Source organism: Rhamphochromis longiceps, linkage group LG11 (genome assembly GCF_057381845.1).
Source record: "Rhamphochromis longiceps isolate RC_006_pf linkage group LG11, R_longiceps_female_GT1.1, whole genome shotgun sequence".
NCBI classification, from domain to species: Eukaryota; Metazoa; Chordata; class Actinopteri; order Cichliformes; family Cichlidae; genus Rhamphochromis; species Rhamphochromis longiceps.
The window spans coordinates 1,164,648-1,189,624 of NC_140567.1; the positions used below are offsets into that span (position 1 = coordinate 1,164,648).

At 41.0% G+C, this 24,977-nt stretch overlaps 1 long non-coding RNA gene across 1 annotated transcript in view; it reads right to left on the reverse strand.

Moving 5' to 3' along the window:
- LOC146658379 (uncharacterized) overlaps window positions 1–22,989 on the reverse strand; it is a 231,591-nt gene extending 208,602 nt beyond the window's left edge. The window contains exon 1 of the long non-coding RNA XR_014913702.1: window positions 22,800–22,989. This is a non-coding gene — a long non-coding RNA (uncharacterized LOC146658379). The remainder of the gene's footprint in view (window positions 1–22,799) is intronic.
- Between the last annotated feature and the right edge of the window lie 1,988 nt (window positions 22,990–24,977).

Sequence of the window (24,977 nt, forward strand, 5' to 3'; positions counted from 1 at the left end):
GGACCTTGGAGTAGGGGTATGTCACCAGAGTGCAGAGGAGGCTACCCCCCCCCCCCCCCCCCCCTCTGTCCCCTTCTGGCTGCCTCTGCCTCAAATTTATCCCATAACTTAGACATTCACATTACTCACACTCTCATTACACATACATATAGGATCTTGGGTTGTGGGCACGATACACGGAATCCAAAGTACCATCAGGGTGTACACCCCACCCCTGGCGTCGTTGCCCACCTCTCAATTTTAAATACACGTAGACATTGAGGGCTAGCAGGAGGGACCATGCGCTTACCTGCTGCTCTCTGGCAGGTAGCTCCATGCCCTCCTGGGTTTTAAATGCACCTTAGAACACACATGCATCAACACCACAATGAGCGGGTGGAGGGAGGCTTGGAGTCTTCTCTCACCCCCATTCTCTGCGACCTGCTGGAGCGGGGGGGCTAGGAGGAGGAGTTGGCCGTCCGACTGCGGTCTGGAGTGTGGGGCCTTCCTGCTGCTGTGGAGTCGGGGCGGTCTGCCTCCCCCCACCGCAGGGAAAAGGGTAACACCACCTGGGTCTGGGTGCAGTTCCCCCCTCCAGGGGCAAGGGTACCTAGACCCGGTTTGTACCTAGACCCGGAGTGTGATCACACTCCCCAAGCGTGTGATCACACTCACACGCTTGGGGAGTGTGATCGTGTGTACAGCGTCTCTTCATGTCTGTCTCCACATTGGTTGAGTGTGGAGTAAGTGCATATGAGAGCATGAGGGTGGGAATGGATGTTTGTATCTGTGTGTGCCTGTATGTCTGTGTCTATATGTCAGGTTGGGTGTCAGGCGCCACCTCTCTGGGGACATCTTAGGCCCTCCAAGGTTTGGAGGCCTATCTCCCCCTACCACCACTTCCCCTGCCAGTGGCGGACTCCCTCAGACATCGGTGCGTTGGTGGTTCTTTGTGTCCGGGGATGGGCGTCCAGGTACACACCGGCTCACTCCTTGGCGGCCGCTTATCGGGGCCTGGAGCCTGGGGCTCGCTCGGGCCACTTCGGAGGTGGGGTGCCCCCGGCCTCTCGGCCTGGGGCTCGGTCACTCAGGCACGGCTGGCTGCTGGCGGAGCTCACGGGCGCGTCACTGCAACTCCCCCTGGCTTCTGCTCCGCGGCTGCTGAGTGAGCCCTCATCTGGGACTCTCCTCAGCTCTTTCTGGGACAGTGGCGCGGCTGCCCCTCTGTTGGTCTTCCTTGGTCTCTTGTGTTCTGGGGGCCTCTGGATGTCTGGAGTTTTGATCTCCTCCATACCTGCTTCATGCCCTGGAGGACGGGGCTGTGGCCCCCCCACACCCTCTAGCAGATCATTACATGAAGGAACCTTTTAAAAAAACAAGCGCGTCCATGCTCACAGGTGTACACACGGGTGATCACACCCACAAACTACACCCTTTTTGGCTCCTACCTCAAAGCACACTGTGTTCTGTTGATGTTATGTGCTGCACAATAATGTTTAATATTTAGTATTTACTGTCATATTCCCATATATCATTGTGATGTTGTTTATTCTAGTACTCTTGTTCTCTTCTGCTTGTTTTCTTTTTTCTTTTTCAGCAGGTGATCCAGGTGATCGATATATGCATTTTTTTTTTCTCTGCCCGTTCTGTTGGTTTATGTTTTTTGCCCTTCTCCCCATCCCTCTTCTCAGCTGTTTATCTTTCCCTCTTTCTTTCTCCCCTTCTTTCCCCCAGTCAAGTCTGTCCCGTATTCAGTAAGTGAAAATAAAATAAACAATAAAAGGTGAATCAAATGGACCATTACGGCAAGGCTGGGATGGTCAATTTGGTAAAGTAAATCCGTTGGGCATCTTTGTTTGCCTTTAGACAACAATTCTGATGGCAAAAGAGCCAAACGGGACAGGCAAAAAAAAAAATAAAAAAAAATGACTGAGCCGATTATTAGCCCCTCCCTCGTGCTTTACTCTCGCGCTGCTCCGTGTGGCAAATTGAGCGCACCTCTCTGCATTTCGAACATGCATCACAACAATTAAGAGGACCCAAGGGAAGCTCGGAAAGCTAAGCAGAAGTTATTTGGAGAGGAGAGTGACTGCCGTTGGTTGAAAAGAGAGGTAAAAACAAAACTTCAGTGGTGAGGAAACATTATAGGTTCGCGGAGTCAGATGTGGATCAAGTAGACATAGTGTGTAAACTTTGCTACAGCAACACTGCAAAGTTCACTAAACATAGATGTTTACATTTTTCATTTATTTTTTATATTGCAAACATTTGCACTGTTATCAGTATTTGCACACTATTTTATATTGTTTTTTAAAGTCATTATTCAACACATTGTTATTGTTAACCCTTTAAATCCTTGTAGAACCGGAACCGCGGAAGCTAGCGCAATAATTTGTTTTGCATATGAAACCGGAGGAGTTGTACTTACAACTTATGCCATCAGCTTGTCCTCGGTCACGCTTTCCTTCCACATAAAGCTTTGCAAAAATTGCATAAAAAGCGCTTGCAGGAACAAAAACATAATATTCCAGAAACACGCTTTGCCGATCCGATCAGCTGTTCGTAACACTTCCCACATTGATAAAGACGTCAACGCGAACTATCGCATGTTCGCCATTTCCTGTCCGAAACCGGAAGTGACGTCATTTTCGCGGAAAATGTAGTTTTTTACTTGTAGGCCTTAAAAGCCTATACTGGTGTTTTTATAAGTCATGTTTGACTTTTCTGAATAGTTGCTGGGATGCTCAGAACTCGAATTGCACTGCTGGAAATAGTTTATTTTGATGCACCTGCTGTTTTCTTTGCAAATTTGCATCATAGGATTGTTTTTTGTTTTTCCTGCAGTATATAAAAATTGCGGTATCTCCAAAATAAAACTATGAAGACACTCAAAATAAATTTCCTGTGGTGGGGAAATATTTTTGCAACTTTTTTGTATTTAAAGTTTTGAGGGATAAACCTCTTAAATTTCCCCAAGTAGAAATATATGTAAAAAAACAAAACAAAAAAGATTTTCAATTTTTTTGTAGTTTATTGCACTTTTTTGTTTTAATGTAATTACTATGGACTTAATGCATACATATTATTAAAATATGGGCTATAACAGTTGTATTGATGTATAGCAACTTGAAATGCTCCCAAAAATGGCACTACAGCATGTAAAAAGAAAAATATAAGCTCTGGTGGACTTGGTTCTATGGTAGGTCTTAAAGGGTTAAATAAATATCGTCAAATAATCGAGATCTCAATTTCAGTGAAAATAATCGTGATTATCATTTTTGCCATAATCGAGCCACTACTCGTACACACTGAAAGAAGCCAGGCATTTAGGACCACACTGAAAAACCCACCTCCTTAATACTAGATAAATACACTTATTTTTGGTGAAGATTTGTTTTTTTTCTTACTAAGATTTCTTGAAATAAGAACAATATCTAGATTGAAATAAAGCTAAAAATAAGTCTTTTACACTTATTTCAGTCAACAAATTGAATCTTACAATAAGCCTTACACACTTATTCCAGGCAACCAATCACAGCAATTGAAACTTAAAATACGTTTTAACCACTTGTTCTAAGCAAAATGTTGAAGAAATTGAATCTGAAAACAGGCATAAAACACTTATTCTAAGGAACAAATCAAGGCAAATAATCTAAAAACTAGTACATTAAATTATTTTAAAGATACACTGCAAAAATATTGAGGAGGGATACAGGAGGGATTCAAAATCACAACACTGGTCCAGGAGAGTGAGTCAAACGATGATTTTAATGATTTTAATGAACACACGTGTGGGAGATGAACACTGTACACAGTAGTGATGTGTGATACCACTAATTTTCTTTCTGATCCGATACCAAGTAATATTCAGGGTGGTATCGACGATACTGATCCAATACCGATACTTTGTACAACAACTTATTTTATTTATTGTATCTCAAATTATAGCGTCATAATGATTACAGGACATCAGATTTCTTGTTCTTATCACTTAATAATGCAAAGTTCATCATATAGAAATAAAAAAAAACTGAAGTTGTGCACTATTTGAACAGCTTGCCTGCCTGCAGCACTAAAGGACTCCATGAGAGACGTCTGTCTTGCCCTAGCAGCACCTGTCCCTGTCCTCCTCTTTAGTTCGCCTCAACATACGCTCGTCATATTCTGTGATATGATTTACTCTGAGGTGTTTGACAAGGTTAGTGATGTTGCCACAACCATACATCCCAACCCTCCCGATTTTTCCGGGAGAATACCAAATTTTAGTGACCCTCCCGAATTTCTCCCGATTTTCCCCCCGGACAACAAAATTGAAAAACCATATCGCAGAATTCAGCGTGGCCCAGCCAATTCCAGTCTCCAACAATGGAGGCAGCGACTTAGTTTTAATATTGCTCTTATTTCTCTTTCTGGGTCGCAAAAAAACTTTTAACATATTTTCAGGTGAGAATGTAGCTGTGTAAACTTCAAATATCTGAGCCAACCGACACGTCGTCCACACATGACTCCAATTACACTCAGCCGTAGTTGTGAGTGCGCACGCCAGCGGCTGCGAGACATTTAGACAGCCGTATTTCGCACAGTTTCTTATGAAAGGCGGAAGAGATGGTAAATGGTAAATGGCCTGTATTTATATAGCGCTTTACTAGTCCCTAAGGGCCCCAAAGCGCTTTACATATCCAGTCATCCACCCATTCACACACTGGTGATGGCAAGCTACATTGTAGCCACAGCCACCCTGGGGCGCACTGACAGAGGCGAGGCTGCCGGACACTGGCGCCACCGGGCCCTCTGACCACCACCAGTAGGTAACGGGTGAAGTGTCTTGCCCAAGGACACAACGACTGAGACTGACCAAGCCAGGGCTCGAACCGGCAACCTTCCGATTACAAGGCGAACTCCCAACTCTTGAGCCACGATCGCCCCTGGAAGAGGAAGTAGTTCCTTTGAATGTAGACAATCCGAATGTTATAGTTTCTTTCCACTGTGTTCCTGTTAATGATAAACTACAAATTTACCCTAAATTACTAAAATATCGATATTTTAATATGAGAATCGATTCTAGAACATAAATGATTGGTATCGGAGGAATCGATATTTCAGGATCGATCCGCACATCACTAGTGCGCAGACAGGATCGATCTCACTCGAACAATACACAATCAGTTGTTTTTATATCATCAGGGAGTATTTACTGATGGCCCTTCCGCGTCATCACATGCATCAGTTTCAAAACCACAAATGTTCTGTTAACAACTTTTAACACAGTTAGAAAAGAACATTTTCTACGTCTCCACGGCAGGTGCTTCCTGTCGCTGCTGGATGCTCGCTTATCATCTGGAACATTAGCAGCAGTTCTGCAACAAACTGTTCTTTTGCAGGCACAAAATGCAGTCACAAGCAAAATACAATTAAACTTTCACCTATAAATGAGTCCATCTACTGTGTGGGTGTGTGTGTATATGTGTCGACCTGAAATGCACTCAGTTTCACCTCTCACCTCACCAGCTAAACCTTGTAACCTTTCCACCAGACAGAAGGCCAGCATGTACACAACTGAAACTATATGTGTAATATATTGAATAAATGTTTTAATCAAATGCCACTACTCAAAGCTTAATATTAAGATTATAAATGAATAAAACATGATAAAGAATAACATGATATAAGTGTTTTATAAGCGTGTAAGCAACCTTTCCACAGCTCTAGGCCACTTTACTCAATAGATCGGCCGGATATCGCGCCGGACGAAGCTTCTGACCATCAATTAACTGACTGAGCTTCAACTCTTTAATAAGCACCAAAATGCAATGTGTATAAAATGATTACAGTTGCTCCTGCAATGACAGATTATTAAATGATTATGATACCGCCTATAATACAGACTTTAATGTAATGTTAACAGCTTCAATAAATGCTTTAATGCACGTTACGTGGTTACGTGGTTCTAATGCAATGATAATACTGATAATAAAATAGCAGTAAAATAACTTCTTTAATCCTACATAAGAATTAAAAAAATAATTCAAGTGTAAATTGCAACTTCAAAACTATCAGGCCCAAACCTTCCAACACAGACCTAAGTTATATCTTGCTCAAACAACTCTACGTTTGAATAAAAATTTCTCCAGCCTGCCATGACTGTTTTGTATGAGCCTGTGGTGTCTTGCTCATGGATTTTGTCCTTTAACACTTCAGTCTGAATGGCAGACAGAAGCCTTGCCACACATTCAGGATAGGTGAGATGCAGGGTGTAGTAGTATGCCATAAGATACAGCAAACCTTCTCCGAGGTCATCTGTGGCAAATGTGGTGATGGGAGTGGTTCCATCTGCAATAAGACAGCGGGACCCTTCAAAGAGCAGAACAGGGCTGATGCTGGATCTTCTGTTGGCAAAAGAAAAACAAAGACAAAATTGTACAATGTACGGAGAAACTCCAACGCTATCAGGGTAGTTCAAATAACCACAAGTATGTATTAGACTTGGACTTCACTTTATTGCACCCTTTGGGGTGCACCCTTGGGGGTGATACATGAATGATGACAACCATAGATCAGATGCGCTACAGTCCATATTAATGTTATTTTTCTTTAGATAGACAAATACTGTATAGAAAATCCCAAATATTCATGCCATTGAAAAATGTAATAAATTCTGCCTCATCACCGTTAGGATTATGTCTTTACACACTTTAGGAAATGACAAAAATACTGCACCTGTGATAGTTAAATATATAATTATTTCCAATTTCTGTTTTTAATTTCTTTATGATTTTCTTTATTATTTTTATTGAAATGTTTTGATCTATCAGTGTTTGTGCCATTTCAGACTTCTGCACACGTTCCCAAATATAAACTACATTGTTGGAGGACTTGGCATGGATAAAAACACCATATGCCAAATAAACTGTTAAAGTGAAGGCTTCAGGGGCATTATTTGATAACAAATATGAAGAAACCCAGACCTGAAGGACAAGAATCAGTGCTTCACTGGCATGTCCCATCTTCTTGGGTGGTGCAGCTTGTGATGGGAAGAGAGTTGGTAGTGCCCTGAACAGGGCTATGTTTAAACAGAACAGGAAAGAAAGGACTAAATCAACTTTCAGTTCAATTTTCAATATTATTGCCATAATTGTAATCTTTCACTTACAACTGTTGTCACCAGAACTGCTCGTTGGTGGCAAAAGCATGTTTGATCCACCACTTGAATCTGCATCATAATCTTCTCCCTGGTCACATGGTGAGATATCCATGAGACGCCTTTTCTTTAGTTTCATCATAAATAAGAAAACAAAAATAGTTATATTACAGGAGTCCTAAACAAAATGTGTCGTGCTAGGTGTTTTTAAATCAAAAGCAGCAAAACTTGCCTCTTTGTGAATATGAGCCCACAACTGTTTCCTCCTCATAAAATTTTCAGGCCCTGGAAGCAGGTCCCTTAAATCGCCCCTACTGAGGGTGTGGAGCAAGACCTCGTCTATGTTGGCAGCTGTAAATAAAAGTCAGTAACTTTCAAAAATGTAAAAGTTGTACATCTCTTTAAATGTATACATTTGACTGTTCAAAAAAGGAAACAATTCCAAATTGCCATTTTGTCAAATACCTTTAAATGTAATTTAAATATTTTATTGATTTGACAACATAAAACTGATTCTATGTAGGTCACTGTCAGTGTGTGCAACACAAAATTCATTTAGACATTAATTTGCATAAATATGCGTATGCTTGGCCCACCATTTAGAACTGAAAGGCTGCAATCATCCAAACCCTCCGTGATTTACTGGTGTAGCTTTTGTCAGAACTTTTCCCTGAGGAAAGAAAAACATATGTTTGGGTCAAAAAGAAAAACTGAGTCAAGACACCACCTGCCATGGATCCAAAGTCTATGCAATCAGACACCTGGATAAGGTGCAAAAGACAGACTAAGTAGAGCCTGTGTTAATTCCATGGTTAAGTCTTATAAAATTGCTCACTTAAATTTTATGACGAGGCTATTCCAAACTAGTTTTCAAACTAAAACTAATAGTGCCCAACTGCTTGTCAAATCATTCAACAAATGATCAAAGCTCAGATTAGGCCACTTCATCCATAAGAAAAAATGTTACCTCACTTCAGCAAGGTTAAAGTGACCTGATTTATATGAATAGTTTACAACATAAATAATTGGATTATAATTATAATTTTCTTCCTCACTGGCAGAACTCAGGTGGTGAGGGTGGGCAGGTGCGTCTCTAACAGCATCACCATCAACACAGGAGCACCACAGGGATCTGTCCTCTCGCTAGGGCTGAATGATTATGGAAAATAATCTAATTGCGATTTTTTGCCCCAAGATTGCGATGCGATATGCGATTATTTTTTAAGGTCTTTGTCTTCTGTATTATTAAACAAAGACAAGCAATACATCATATAGTATGGCCAATACTATATTACATTAATTTTAAACTGTTCTTTCCTGGAAGACAGACCTCTGTTATGATGACATGAGGTGATGCATGAATTGATGACTGACATTTTTATTTAACTTCTTCAATCACAACAGTATATTTGAACATACACAATAGTTTATTTTTAGCTTACAAACATCTGAGCATAAAGTGCTGACAAGGAACCCTGGTGTAAACATTAAAATGAAAGTCAGTACAATGTGCAGATTGCAGAAATATACATAAAAAAAATCAGTGGCTTTACCACACTCAGTTTTTCGACATCTGTGAACTACTAGACAGTCATTCAATTAAAAAATAATATTAAATAAATAAAACTAATAAATAAAAAATACACACATCTTACTGATCTCTGCAGTCAGTAACATTACACATAAAGTGCAAACATAATAGCAATTGTATAAACACACACACAAACACGCCTTTAAAGTTTAAAGGCGTGAAATTGGACGGTCTAGTTCTGATTAGCGTCACCGCTGTCTCGGTGGAGTTTAATAAACTCGGCCGTCTGCTTCTTGCTATCTAAAATATAACCAGACACTGGTGTAAATTCTCGACTGTCTCATACTTCTGTTTAATAAGTTTTCTGTTTGACGTTTAGTCAGCTGTGTGAAAACCAAGGAGGAACCCACCCGGGGGATTAATAAAGTTTTATTTTATCTAATCTAATAACTTTAATCTCAGCCAAACCGATTTACTCACGAACAAACAAAACACTGAAAAAAGCCCAACAATAACATTTTTAGGTTGTCTAAGTGACATATATATTACGTTTAACCCGAGCAGCGAAACTCCGCGGTGATCTGAAAATGATGTGCCGGGAGTTGTGCCGTTCTCGGCCGCATCAGTAACCCTCGAGCTCCCGGCTAGCTATCGAGCTGGTGGGTAGCAGACGCCTCCGAAAACGTCGAAGCACTTTTGCAAATATGGGATATCTTGATAAACCGAGCAGATATTTGATGTTTACACAACTACTTTCTCGCCTGAAAATATGTTAAAAGTCTATTTTGTGACCCAGAAAGATTAGTATGAGTAATTTTAAAACTTAGTAGCGGCCGCCATTGTTGGAAACTGGAGTTTGGCTATGAATTCTGGGATATGGTAGGCCACGAAGGACACACCCGACCCATCCTTCAAATTCGGGGAAAAGGAGGACGCATTTGTCGGCTACATTCGGAGGAGTCTACGAATTTGGACAGCCTTCGGCGCGTCGCTGTGACGTAATCGGTCTACAAATGCGGCCTCAGGAGGATGCAGCCCATGAATTTGGACATGTCCAGAGTATAATCGCAGCCTTTGCGGTTAGAAAATTGCACTTGATCATGTCGCGATATTATCGCAAATGCGATATATCGTTCAGCCCTACCTCTCGCCACTGCTCTACTCCCTCTACACTTCAGACTGTGTGGCCACCCATGGCTCCAACACCATTGTGAAGTTTGCTGACGACACAGTGGTGTTGGGTGCCATCTCCAAAAACGATGAGACGGCCTACATGGATGAAGTGAAGAATCTGGCATCGTGGTGCCAGGACAACCACCTCCAGCTGAACGTCAGCAAGACCAAGGAGCTAGTGGTGGACTTCAGAAGGGGTCAGCACAGAGACTACAAGCCCATTATCATCAATGGAGCTCCAGTGGAGAGGGTGCAGTCCTTCAAGTATCTTGGTGTCCACATCTCCTCAGACCTGACATGGGCTGCCCACATTCAGGTCCAGACCAAAAAGGCTAGGCAGCGCCTGTATCACCTACGACAACTGAGGAAGTTCAGGGTCTCTCCAAAGATCCTCAGGATTTTCTATACAGGCGCTGTGGAGAGCATCCTCACACAGAACATGACATCGTGGTTTGGGAACAGCTGTGTGAAGGACCAAAAAGCTCTCCAGAGAGTGATCCGTACAGCAGAACGCTGCTGCAGGATTGCTCTCCCCCCGCTTCAGGACACCTACACCAGGAGATGCTGGACTAGAGCAGCGCAGATACTGAAGGACCCGTCCCATCCTGGCAACAAACTGTTCCAACTTCTGCAATCTGGTAGAAGGTTCCGCATCTTCTGGGCAAGGACAGAGAGACTCAAGAGGAGCTTCTATCCCCAAGCCATCCGTGCCCTAAACACACACACCCGCCCTCTCACATCATCTATAATTGACTGAGACAGGACTCTTCCAGACACTAAACCAAGGCACAATGTACATTTCAATTCCTTTAATTTTAAATGTGTTTATACTGTCTATCCTGTAAAATAGTCAGATGTCTATTCATATTAATGTACAGAATTCACCTGCTTGCTGCTACTACTGCACATTCACCCAATGTATATACTACATATATATATATATATATATATATATATATATATATATATATATATATAATGTTCTTCCTCTACACCCCCCCCCCCCCCCCCAATTTTTTTGCACATGTCGAGGAGCGTGTCAGACTACATTTCACTGTGTGTTATACTTGTATAACTATGCATGTGACAAATAAAGAACCTTGAACCTTGAACCTACCTAGACGGTGTCTTGGCAAGTTTTCAGGATTTGTCACACAAATTTGACCTCCCTCGTTCAGCTTATTTAGATACTTCCAAGTTCGTCACTTCCTTCATCATCATAACCCTGACTTTGCAAATATAACTCCATTTACTGCTGTAGAGGATCTGTTGAAACTAACATTTAAGTCTAAAGGTCTAATCTGAAGAATTAGTAATTGTATAGCCTCCTTTCAGAATATAACAATGGCAAAGATCAAAGCAGACTGGGAGAATGAGCTGGGGGTGGTTTTGGAGGAGGAGACCTGGGAGAGCGCTCTTTTAAGAGTAAACAACAGCACTTTCTGTGCCAAATTAAACATCATACAGTTCAAGATTCTACACCGCATTCAATACTCCAAGGCAAGACTGGCCAAAATATTTCCAAACATAGATGCAAGCTGCGAGACATGTAGAAATCCCTCTGCAGATTTAACACATATGTTTTGGTCATGTCCAACTTTAAAAGCCTACTGCTCAACAATTTTCAAAACATTGTCCGAAGCATTGAATGTTGAGCTTCAACCCAATGCAGTTATGAGCATATTTGGTGTCACAGAGAGAAGACATAGAACACTAAGTAACAGTCATAAAAACATAGTCGCTTTCACTACACTGCTTGCAGCAGAAGGATATTGTTGCATTGGAAATCAAAAAAGCCACCCAAAGCGGCTCTGTGGTTCAGTGACCTGACACAATTTATACAGTTGGAAAAGATAAAGTACGCTCTCAAGGGGTCGAAGGAGAGATTCTTTGCTGTTTGGGATACATTTAGAGAAAATTAAAACCATACCCACCTGAAAGATGCTTTTTTATTTTTTCTGTGTGATTGGGATTCATTTTGTGTAAACTATTCTCCTTTAAGTGCACATCTTCAAATATGGTGAACTTCCTTGTACCTCATTTAAATTCACTTTATTCATTTATTTATTTTAATTTCTTTCCCCTTCTGGATCGGTGTCCAATATGTTCTTGGGGTGGGGTAAATATATAAAAAGGAGCATTGTGGCCTTGCTATATCTATGTCTTTGTACACAGCAAATCCAGCATGTCCAAATTAACACTGTCGGATTTGATTTCAACACTATTAAAGTGTCTATATGGGTCCACACCAGAGAGTGTTAATTTAACTCTTTTTGAGAGTTGGTACGTTAACTCTGATTTAGTGTTAAACACCAAATCTGTCTGGAGTTGATAATTTAACACTTGGTGTTAAGAGTTTATATATTAACTCTCAAAGAGTATTTTAGTTTAACTACGTAAGAGTTATCTTCTAATTCATTCTAAAAAGCGGGAATTTTACTGTTCTGAACTTCTAGAAATTTCTTTTGGAAATAAACATTTACTAAAAAGATGCAATGGTTTTTGAAAAACATTTATTCTGAACTGTGCACCACAATTTCAAAACATTTTCTGAAAGATGTAACAGTGTACATGTTCTCACTTTCATTAGAATTGTGTTTATCAAAAGGTCTGACATGGTAAATGCAAATAACAGCATTCTCATCACCTATTTCTTCAATACAATATGCATGTCCTTCATTCATCCCTTTGTGGAACTTCAACGCACTTCTGCTCTCCCCCATATTCCATCTTCACAAGCATATCCTGTGCGGAGATTGAATAAAAATTAGTTGACACTAATTAATGGCACAAATAATCCAGTAAACAATTGCAGCACAGTAAAAAAAAAAAAAAAGGAATCCTCTTTGAGACATTACTTGTGTAAAGTATTTTCCCAAAAGACAAGGACACAGGCAACAGGTAATACTGAACTAAATGTAAAACCTCAACCTTTTTCATTTTTACCTAAACCGTGTGCACAAAACTCTGGAGGGATCTATGCTAACGTAGAATCGAGTCAGGACGTCTGCTACTGCTGTTTGCTCGTTTTTTTTTTAAGGGAGATCGCTTTCAGGCTTCAAGTAGCACCATTATACCAACATTTCACATTCTAGACATTGTTTTAGGTGTATTTGACCAAAAGTTTGACTGAAAATTCACATGCAAGCTTTTTTTCAAGGCTGTGGTATTTGCCCGCAAACAATACCTTTCAGCTAGCTAAAACAGAATATTATGCTATCAGCGAGCAACATGGCTAATGCCTTCCACACAGCTTTGTCTCAACTCCAAAGAGCCACAGAAGTAAAAGCTCATAATAATAATTGAAACAATCTTTGAAAAAATGACTCACCAAGCATGGCAAACAACTCAAATATGTAGAGCAAAATGTTCTGAAACGGCTTCACTTCATTGGAGCCGTGCTGGGGGAGGAGTCTGTGAATTTACTCTATTGGTGTCATAGCCCCTGTAGGAGTTCAGAGTTAAGAGGTCAAGAGTTAATGTTTCCATTGTAACACCTCCAGATTTGACAGAGAAACACTCATTTTTAACACTCGATTTTAACTACTATCATTTTACACCTCAGAGTTACATTAAAAGAATGTGACTCTGCTTAGAGTAAAATTAACTCTACTTTTGCAAGAAGACTATTAACACCAAAACATTTAACACTTTTGAATTTGCTGTGTACTATGTTGTTGATGCTCAATAAAAAAAAGTTTAAAAAAAAACAACAACCTAGGAACAAACAAAAACATCAAGAAATCAAAGATTAACAATACAAAGCAGAAAATGCTGGGTCACCGACCCAGGACCGTGACACCTGCCTAATTTTGATTATCCTTGTCTCCTGTGTATTGTCTTCAGTTTCGCTCGTTATGTCTAATTTGCCCCAGGTATATTCCCATGTGTCTCCACTTTTCCCAATCACTCTCCTGTGTAAATATTTTCTCAGTCTCCCCTTGTCTTTTGCCAGAGTGCACTGTCCTATTTCCTGGTCTTTGTTCCCTAGTGTTTCCTTGTCAGAGTTAGTCAGTTTGCATTTATTTTCCCATCTTGTACTTTTGCTCACATCAGCCCATGGGTAGGTGGTAACAAACTATGTCATCTTGACTTTATTATGAAAGACCCAAATTTGTGTCATGAAACACACATTTGACTACTGTTGTTGTGATTTGTCATACATGAGAGTGTAGGTATGTCTATAACAGACAGTGTTTAAAGGTTGTGAGATTATTATATTATTTTATGCCCCTAATTAAAGATTGTGAAATCATTATGTAGTTTTAGTTTGCATTATTCTCCTGACTTAGAAGAAGGTGATAACTATTACACTTATTAAACTGATTTGTATTACATTAGACTGTTGATTTATTGTGAATGAATGATATTGTTTTATGATGCATGATACTGCTGAGAAATACTGTTTTCAGAGAGTCATCGCCTTATTTGTCTGATTAGAAAAGAACAGAACAGACTGCACAGGAAGCCAAGGTCATAACTCAGGCTCACTGAGAGAGAGAAAGAATGTGGATGTTTAGGTTTTATGACTAGGTGGAGGGGGCTGAAGCTATAAGAATGGGAGGAACGCTCAGACACTTCGAGATCAGGCGGACACCCTCCCGCGCTCATCTCCCTTCCAGATGGTTTATGCTCATAAAGTGTTGAATTGTATCGAATAAAAGATTGTTGATTGAGCATTTATACGCCGAGTATCGTTCTTCCTTCAGCCCAAAGATCAAAAGAATTGGGAGGATTCAACAAGGTATATAGCACAAACTGTATGAATGTGTGAATAAGGTCTCCTGATTTGCTATCGAGTCATGAGTAAGAGACTCAGTTGAAGCTGCAGAGACTAGTTTGGCATTAATAATCACATGTTATCATTAATGCCAAACTAATCACATTTTTTAAACATACCAATTTATATTAGCAGTCACCTTAAAGCATTTTAAATACTGACCATACTGACTGCACTGACACTGTCACACTACTTACTTCCAGAATCGGGTCAATATTATTATAAATACTGGTCTTTTATTTCATGGTCATTTCAGTAATAAGAGTGACTGCAAGACGGCAACAATTTGGAGTACATCCTCCCCTGATTTATTTTGTTTTGTTCCTTTGTACACAATAAAGCAGATTACTCATTAGATCATCCCCTGCAGTTTGTCAGACAAGTGATGGAGAGGCTCATCTCAAGCTTAATAATAACTGTAATTTGGGGCCATAACAGCTATTTGGAGTAATTTGATATTCACTCTAGTGGCACTTGTCTGCAATCCATCTTATAGAAAAATAAGGCTACCCAGGAATCCAAGAACTGAAAATGCTTATTTTTTTTATGAATGAAATTCTCATATCAAGTCCTGGTGTAATAAATATGTTTGTTTAAAAGGGGGAGTGTCTTTTATAAATTAGCACCTGTGCCAAGAAGGCTTTGGCAGTTTGAAAACTTCTCTTGAGTTTAAACTAAGAAAAGTTTTCAACCTGGGAATTGCCAGAGCAGTATTTCTAAAGATTTATGCCACTATAAGTCTTCTGGACATACTCGTATTAGCTCCTGGAAACAGTTTGCACTTCACCATTGTGCTCACGATTGTGTCTGAAATAAAAATAAAAGTTGAAATCCCTGCTCCTCAATAGTTATAAACCATTCAACCATTTTCCTCCCCCTTACTCATGAACCATAAGAGCTGATTATAATGCAAAGGTGAAGACCACACATTTGGGGGGTTTTCCGTTCTATCCACCTATTCTGCAGAGAACTGAAAATGTTATAAAACAGATAAATAGAGCAATTCACTTTCATTTATATAACACCGAATCACAACATCAGTGGCCTCAAGGTGCTTTCTATTGAAAGGGAAAGACAATACAACAAGAGAGAGAAAACTCCAAGAAGTGAAGAACCCCCTATGAGCAAGCACTCAGAAAAACCATGGTCACTTGGGGGTGTGGGGAAGGAGACAGGAAAGGAAGCCAGACTTTAATAATAACTAATGATTAAATGCAAAGTGGCATAGAAACACACACAGAATGAAAAGAGACCAGTGAAGAAGAAACACTCACTCTATCATGAGAAGCTCCCAGCAGGATATTGCATTGTAGCTAAGGAATGGTTCAGAGTGAACTGATACAACCCATGGTATAAGTGTTATGAAAAAGTAACGTTTGAAGCCTAATCAAATGAAAATCAAATCGAAATGCCACTCCTGAATCAGAAGGCCTGTCTTCTAATTACACAAACTGAAGCCTGAAAGCTGAAGGCTCAGCCTCCCATTTTATTTTCAAACACACTGGACAGCAATACCCCGAGACCAAAGTGCCCTATTGGGGTGATAAGGTCTTTAAGATAAGATGGGGCCTGATTATTCATGATCCTGTTATTTAAGGAGAAGGATTTTAAATTGGACATATAAAAATATTTTAAAGAGAACACAATAAAATACAAATACAAATATAAAAAACCTTCTGCCTTGTATCCAGTAAACAGTTCTCTTCTAATGTCCACCATGTGTCATTGTCACATGGTGGACATTAGGCCATCTCTGTTACCTGCTGTTTGTAAATACCCGCTTGTGCTGACCTAGCCTGTTCTGTCTTTTGCTTGTTACAAGTGCTGAGCCTCCTCAGAAACCTTGCTTACCCTGTTATGTGCTACTCATCAGCTCTCTGTAATTTTTCAAACACAAAGTAGTGCATGATTATTTGTAGTTTTCACTTTTGGTGTAGTAAACAGCATGTATATACATGCTGTATATGTATATGTTTCACGCCCTGTTGAACTCTCTCTTCAAAGTTCTTTTCAACTTTCCCTATACTAGCTGTAGCTCAGGTGGCAGAGCAGGTCAGCCACTAATCAGAAGGTCGGTGGTTCGATCCCAGGCTGCCTCCTGGCTGCATGCCAAATATCCTTGGGCAAGATACTAACCCCATGTTTGCCTACTGGTGGTGGTCAGAGGGCTCGGTGGCGCCAGTGTCCGGCAGCCTCGCCTCTGTCAGTGTGCCCCAGGGCAGCTGTGGCTACAATGTAGCTTGCCATTGTGAATGGGTGAATGACTGAATGTAGTGTGAAGCGCTTTGGGGTCCTTAGGGACTAGAAAAGCGCTATACAAATACAGGCCATATATATATATTACACACACACATACACACACACATATTTATATATACACATACACATATATACAGGGAGTGCAGAATTATTAGGCAAGTCGTATTTTTGAGGAATAATGTTATTATTGAACAACAACCATGTTCTCAATGAACCCAAAAAACTCATTAATATCAAAGCTGAATGTTTTTGGAAGTAGTTTTTAGTTTGTTTTTAGTTTTAGCTATTTTAGGGGGATATCTGTGTGTGCAGGTGACTATTACTGTGCATAATTATTAGGCAACTTAACAAAAAACAAATATATACCCATTTCAATTATTTATTTTTACCAGTGAAACCAATATAACATCTCCACATTCACAAATATACATTTCTGACATTCAAAAACAAAACAAAAACAAATCAGCGACCAATATAGCACCTTTCTTTGCAAGGACACTCAAAAGCCTGCCATCCATGGATTCTGTCAGTGTTTTGATCTGTTCACCATCAACATTGCGTGCAGCAGCAACCACAGCCTCCCAGACACTGTTCAGAGAGGTGTACTGTTTTCCCTCCTTGTAAATCTCACATTTGATGATGGACCACAGGTTCTCAATGGGGTTCAGATCAGGTGAACAAGGAGGCCATGTCATTAGTTTTTCTTCTTTTATACCCTTTCTTGCCAGCCACGCTGTGGAGTACTTGGACGCGTGTGATGGAGCATTGTCCTGCATGGAAATCATGTTTTTCTTGAAGGATGCAGACTTCTTCCTGTACCACTGCTTGAAGAAGGTGTCTTCCAGAAACTGGCAGTAGGACTGGGAGTTGAGCTTGACTCCATCCTCAACCCGAAAAGGCCCCACAAGCTCATCTTTGATGATACCAGCCCAAACCAGTACTCCACCTCCACCTTGCTGGCGTCTGAGTGGGACTGGAGCTCTCTGCCCTTTACCAATCCAGCCACGGGCCCATCCATCTGGCCCATCAAGACTCACTCTCATTTCATCAGTCCATAAAACCTTAGAAAAACCAGTCTTGAGATGTCTGTGAAGGTTCTCAGTCATCCAGGTCATCGTAGTCAAAGGAGCTTGCAAAGAAAAGCATCTGGACTTCTTTAAGTTGCTTGAAGACGTTTCACCTCTCATCCGAGAAGCTTCTTCAGTTCTAAGGTCAAATGGTGGAGAGTCCCAGATATAAACCTAGTGGGAGTTTCCCCCCACAGAGGGACAAAAGGACCCCTGATGATCCTCTAATCGCCTGAGCCAAGGTGTGAAACTGGGCGTGGGTCCCAATCAGCCAGAGTTTCGGGTGAGCTCATTGTGAAACCTGGCCCCACCTTATCATGCGAATTCCTGAGGTCAGATGGCCCAGGATGTGAGTGGGCGTTAAGGCGTCTGGGAAAGGATCTCAAAACTGGATTATAGATGGCAGCGAGTTGGTGTCGTAAACCCCCACCTCTGTTCAAAGATGGTCGCTCACAGTGGACATAGATGGCTTCTTTCACTCCTCTTTCAAACCATCTGTCCTCTCTGTCCAAAATGTGAACATTGGCATCCTCGAAAGAGTGACCTTTGACCTTTAGATGCAGATGGACTGCTGAGTCTTGTCCTGTGGAGGTGGCTCTTCTGTGTTGTGCCATGCGCTTGTGAAGTGGCTGTTTGGTCTCTCCAATGTAGAGGTCTGAGCATTCCTCGCTGCACTGTACAGCATACACCACATTGTTAAGTCTGTGTTTTGGCGTTTTGTCTTTCGGGTGAACCAGTTTCTGTCTGAGCGTGTTGCTGGGTCTGAAATACACTGGAACCTTAGAACTGAAGAAGCTTCTCGGATGAGAGGTGAAACGTCTTCAAGCAACTTAAAGAAGTCCAGACGCTTTTCTTTGCAAGCTCCTTTGACCAGTCTTGAGATATTTCTTGGCCCACTCTTGACGTCTCAGCTTGTGTGTCTTGTTCAGTGGTGGTCGTCTTTCAGCCTTTCTTACCTTGGCCATGTCTCTGAGTATTGCACACCTTGTGCTTTTGGGCACTCCAGTGATGTTGCAGCTCTGAAATATGGCCAAACTGGTGGCAAGTGGCATCTTGGCAGCTGCACGCTTGACTTTTCTCAGTTCATGGGCAGTTATTTTGCGCCTTGGTTTTTCCACACGCTTCCTGCGACCCTGTTGACTATTTTGAATGAAACGCTTGATTGTTCGATGATCACGCTTCAGAAGCTTTGCAATTTTGAGACTGCATCCCTCTGCAAGATATCTCACTATTTTTGACTTTTCTGAGCCTGTCAAGTCCTTCTTTTGACCCATTTTGCCAAAAGAAAGGACGTTGCCTAATAATTATGCACACCTGATATAGGGTGTTGATGTCATTAGACCACACCCCTTCTCATTACAGAGTTGCACATCACCTAATATGCTTAATTGGTAGTAGGCTTTCAAGCCTATACAGCTTGGAGTAAGACAACATGCATGGAGAGGATGATGTGGACAAAATACTCATTTGCCTAATAATTCTGCACTCCCTGTATATACCACACACACACACACATATTCAGTAACTACATTCACACACATTCATACTCCGATGGACGCATCAGAGAGCAACTTAGGGTTAGTATCTTGCCCAAGGATAGTTGACATGAAGACTGGAGGAGCCAGGAATCGAAACACCATCCTTCCGATCAGTACGTGACCTGCTCTACCTCCTGAGCTACACCCATCATGGGTGATGGGGTGGCTGGGGCTCTCTTCAGCTCTTCCTAGGCTTCCCAGGAGGGTAGCATGGATGCCCCTCCGGTGGTCATCCTTGGGCTCTCAGGCTCTGGGGCCTCTGGATGTCTGGGGCTTGGATCTCCTCCATGCCTGCTTCATGCACTGGGGGATGGGGCCATGGCTCCCTACACCCTCTAGCAGATCGTTACATGGAGAAACCTTTAGAATACTAGCGCACTCATCCACACAGGTGTGCACGCGGGTGTTCACTGTCCACAGACATAATCTACAGTACATCTTTCTTGGCTGCTAAAGCACATTGTGTGCTGTCGGTCATGCATACTGCACAACAACATTCAATATTTAGTATTTATGGATATTTACACCTAGCTAGATTAATGCAATGGTGCTGTGTTTATTATTTTTGGTCTTTTTTTTCTTCTTTTTTTTCTCTCCACAGGTGATCCGGGAGATTTATTTTTTTTAAGTGCCCTTTCTTATTGTCCCTCTCCCCCTCTGTTTTTCTTTTCCTTCATCTTTCTTTCTCCCTTTCCTATCCCCCAGCCATGTCTGTCCCATCTGTAACAACTGAAAATAAAAACAAATAATAAAAACAAAGGTCGATCAAGTGGACCATTACGGCAAGGCCATGATGATCCACTTGGTAAAGTAAATCTGTTGGGCATCTTTGTTGTCCTTCAGACAACAATTCTGCTAAAGAACCAAACGGCACAGGCAAAAAATAATAATAATAAAATACTATATTGCTTATTGCAACTTATTTGCTCATTTCCCTTACACGCACTGAACTTGAGTGATATTGGTGTTGACCAAAACATCATCATCATCTCCACTAATTCCTTATGATGTGAAGGAGCAGCACCTGTATTCTCAGCCTCTCTGGAACTACTCTTCCTAGCTCTGATAGTCTAGTCTAATAGCAGGAAGCTCATTTCCACTGCTTGTTTCCTTAATTATGTTCCTTGGGTCACTATCCAAAGCTCATGGCAAAGGTCATAAATCTTTAGAGGGAATCAGGACATTGACAACCTGACCTTAATGCTTAGCTTCTTTTTAATGGAATAGACTAGTATATCACATCAGATCAACTTTCTCCCCCACATGGACAATCCCCTGACATACCTGTAAAGCTCTAAATGAGGTAATAACTCAAGTAAAGCAGTAAGCAATTTTCACCTTTGAACACTGAACTATAATTCTGCCAGAGAACTATGACCTAGACTTGGAGCTTCTATCTGTCGTCCTAGCCACTTCAAATTCTGCTGAGAAAAAACATGAAAATTGGAGATCATCAATAAATGTTGAATATAAGCCAATGAAAACCCTTTATCATCAATAAACAGAGATGTGATACATTAAACATTAAAGCCAGCACCCTCTGTCCCTCCACTGCATGCAGAAATTCTGTTCAAACATTAATTAACAGAAATAGGTAACAAAGGCTTAACAGAGTCTAACACTCATCAGAAGAGGAATGAATCTGAGTTAATACACTGATTCCTTGAATCCAACAGAATGTATATGGAAGTGTAGGCTGGCTGTAAAAGTGAAAATGAAGCTGTAAAACTGCTGAAGGAAAAGGTGCTTTTATTTTGTGTTAGTGCTTGCATTTTCAGTAGGTTTACGTTTTCTTTCTCCCTTACAATGAGCAAAACAGATTTATCTATGTGTGAGGACTATAAATGGTGCTGTGCTAATTGGATGATGAAGCAGTGGAAAATGTAGGTTGCTGCTAAACATGTCAAAGATGTTTTTGTTTTCCTGTGGGGCAAAATTAGTTTTCCTCAAATCTATCATCCATGCAAATTAATTATTTTCTCAAAACATTAAGCCATGATTCAAATACATTAAAAAATCAATGCCAATAATTATTTAAATCGCTCCACCATCAGAGTTGTTTAAGTGTGATGGGAAGTGTGAAATCCAAAATAAATGATTTCAGTGTGTGGTGATGTAAAAGGAGTTGGGAACAATGTACCAATTTTTCTCAACAGTATTTTTGAACTTAAAAGCAGTATTTATAATATGATTTTCTTGATCTCTTTCTGTCTGGTTTTCTGAAGATTCCTAGTCCATGCCCCATAAAATCAAAGCCTTGAGTAACACAATTCTGCATGAAACTTTAATCCACGGGCTACAGGCCAGACTGGGGTTATTTCAACTTACTAACTTTGTCAGGGTTCCTGGGTCGTTCACCCAGTGTTTTCCGTTTTGTCATGTTCAGTTTATTTTCACATCTATGTTTTCTGTGCCAGCATACCGCATGCGTATTGTGTTCCAGTTATTTCCATGTATCATTAGTCAGACTAAGTTCAGCTGCGTACCCACCGGTTTCTAATCATTCATCACTGATAGGTTTGTAGCTTGAACCTATTCGCTGGAACGTTGAAGGCAATATAATTACACAGCAAGCAAGACACAAGTAGGCAAAGTTCTTCATGTTTCTCGTGCACGGGAGAGAACCGGACAAACGCCGTTCCTTCGCTTGACCCCAGTTGCTCTCGTCCGTCCTCCCGTAACACTGCTCTTTTATTGAGGTTACATGAATATGCATAAGTTCATTAACATATGACGTCTACATACACACAAAGAGTACTGTGTGTGTGTGTGTGTGTGTGTGTGTGTGTGTGGGGGGGGGGGTCAGAGTGTGACCCCATAAATGACTTCCCTAAACCTGCTGGTCTGGAAGTCCAACAGTTCATCTAAACAAAAGGCACTTAGCCTAAAACAGATATAGCCACGTTTATCCTACCATAAAACAATAAAACAAGGTACGACCTCTTCTCATGCTCCCAGGATGTAGGCAAGGCAAGGCAAGTTTATTTGTATAGCACAATTCAACAACAAGGTGATTCAAAGTGCTTTATAGAGACATTAGAGACAAAAACAAATAAAAAGCATGATTTAAAATTGATTAAAACAAGCAAACAAACAAACTAATTAACAAACAAACACAACAGTATATAAAATCAAAACAGATAAAATCAGAACAATAGATAAAATCAGTAGTTAAATGTAAGTTTTGAAGGTGTGCATTCCAGTGTGGAATACACACCAAGCCTTTGCAGCCTGTTAAAGATCACACATCCTATCACTACACAATTGATTATACACCTCTAAGCATATATGGTTAAATATTTGTAAGCATAAATGACAATCAACAATACAAAACCTAACATTCCCCCATTTTTGACCTTTATGCTAGAAAAGTTCCCAGTTATGAATACCTCATGTCTGACAGTTTCAATGCAAACATTTTTATACTCAGCATATGTCAATCACCCTAAATTACTGTAAAAGTACACAGTTTAACAAATGTATTAGCAGTTATCCCATTCATCATTGATCTCATCCAATGGCACTATGCACCCTACGAGCAAACAAATGAACTGTTAATTTAATAGTTAAAATAAGAAAGTAACATTTTCAAAAACATCTCAGCTTTGCAGTGATCACTCATCATCTGTGCAGAGTGGTTTTAGTTCTGCAGGGTGTCATAAATGTCTCTTCCAGTTGTTTCCATCACTGTCCATAGGACCAGAGTCCAAATGTATGTAGAATAAACATTCAAACATACCAGTTGGTTTTGTTGTTTGTCAACATGGGTCTCAGCTTATCGTGAAAGCTGCAGACCTGTCAGCACTCAAGTTTTATGGCCTCTACCAACCCCCATCACCTCACTTCAGGCCTTTGTCCTGCGAGGGGGATACTTATGACTCTTCCATTGTCCACGCTCTGCAGAAAAACCCCTCTGTGGAAAGAGTGCTGGGTTCAGTTATCTTACTGCTGTTGTGATCCCAGCAGCCTTCAGAGTGTCATCGTATGCACAGTATAGTGACACAGCATTAGGTGATGTTCATAGGAAACTGCTGTCATCACCACCATAGCTTCTGGTTCCTGTGCTTTCACAGAATCATGATGCCATCCTTAGACTCCCTCTGCGATGTCGATGGAGCTTGGCACGTTCCCCTCATCCTTCAGGTGCCCGTCTGTTGTCCACAATCTCCTCTGTTGGCCTCTGGAAAGCCCCAACTTCTATTTGGAGAGCATGTCAACAATCATCAAACCACATTCTTTAGTTCAGTGAACTTCACTTATAGGCCATCAAAGCCTCATCTGAACATGGATGCACCACTTGCATAGGTTTAATACCTGTAAATAAACGGTTAATCACACAAATCACTGCAACAATAATAAAAAACATTGTTTAATATTAATCCTGGACCCCTCCTCTTGACGCATGGACACTCCCACGCGTCAACTCATCAAAACCAGATTCCTGTTTTAAAGAAAAAGGGTTAGCTAGATCATGTCCCAGGCAACATCAGGGTGTCTCCGCTGGAGTAGCTCCGTAACCCTGCAATAAAAGATGTTAGCGTGTTTTGCACATTAAGTTTGCTTAACACCTGGCTCTGCCAGGAGCCTGCATACACACCATCATGGCCTGGAAAACAAGATCTGGAAGTAAAATCAAACTTCACACTTGTAAACGATTGTATCATAAAAGTAATAAATCATTCAACATCAGCAAGACAAGTGCCATGTGCAGGTTTTCTGAAATCAGTAAACTACAATTATTACCCTAATTTGCCTCAGACATGGATCATCCCATGTACTCAGTCAACATTAATGTAATCGGTGACTTCCCTTAAGCAAAGTCACTCCACTCATATATTACTATGGGCTCAAAGTGGCCAGCTAATGAGCCCATATTCAACTATTCCATAAACACTGCATCTCTTATTTGTTTTTGTCATGACCCTGTGCCTTCTCGGCTGACTCTGTATGGCTACAAGTGTTTTTGTTGTGCTGCATCTCCCTCTCTCCCCTTCCGCGCACTGCGCTCTACCGGGGCGGAGTCATGACGGCTCCAGCCCCTGGCTCGGACACCTGCAAACAATCATCTCACTCACTTCTTAAGGCGGCTGCTGAGAGTGCTTCCTCGCTGGATTATTGTGTAACACTCGTCAGTGTCATCACCTATCTGAGCCTTTTTCCGAGTTTCTGTCGTGCCACTACTTACCTGCCTTTCCTCTCTGTGCCAGATTTCTCGCCAGCCTGAGGACCGCCGTTCGGTGACCTAAAGACCGGAGCCCGAGCTACCTGAGCTTCAGTGGATTGTGTATATAGCCGTTCCCTTCCCGTGCCTGTGTTCCCCGGAGACCCTCTTCCTGTGCCCCCTCACTTGTATATACCCGCACCTGGTGTCTACGTGTAAATAAAATTGTGAACCTTAGTGACGGTCTGCCTCCGAGTCTCTCCTGAGCCTGACAGTTTTTCTCATGTCACTTGTCCGCTTCTGCTGAATCTTCTACATGCATTCTTAAAAAAAAAAAAAACATTAGCAATA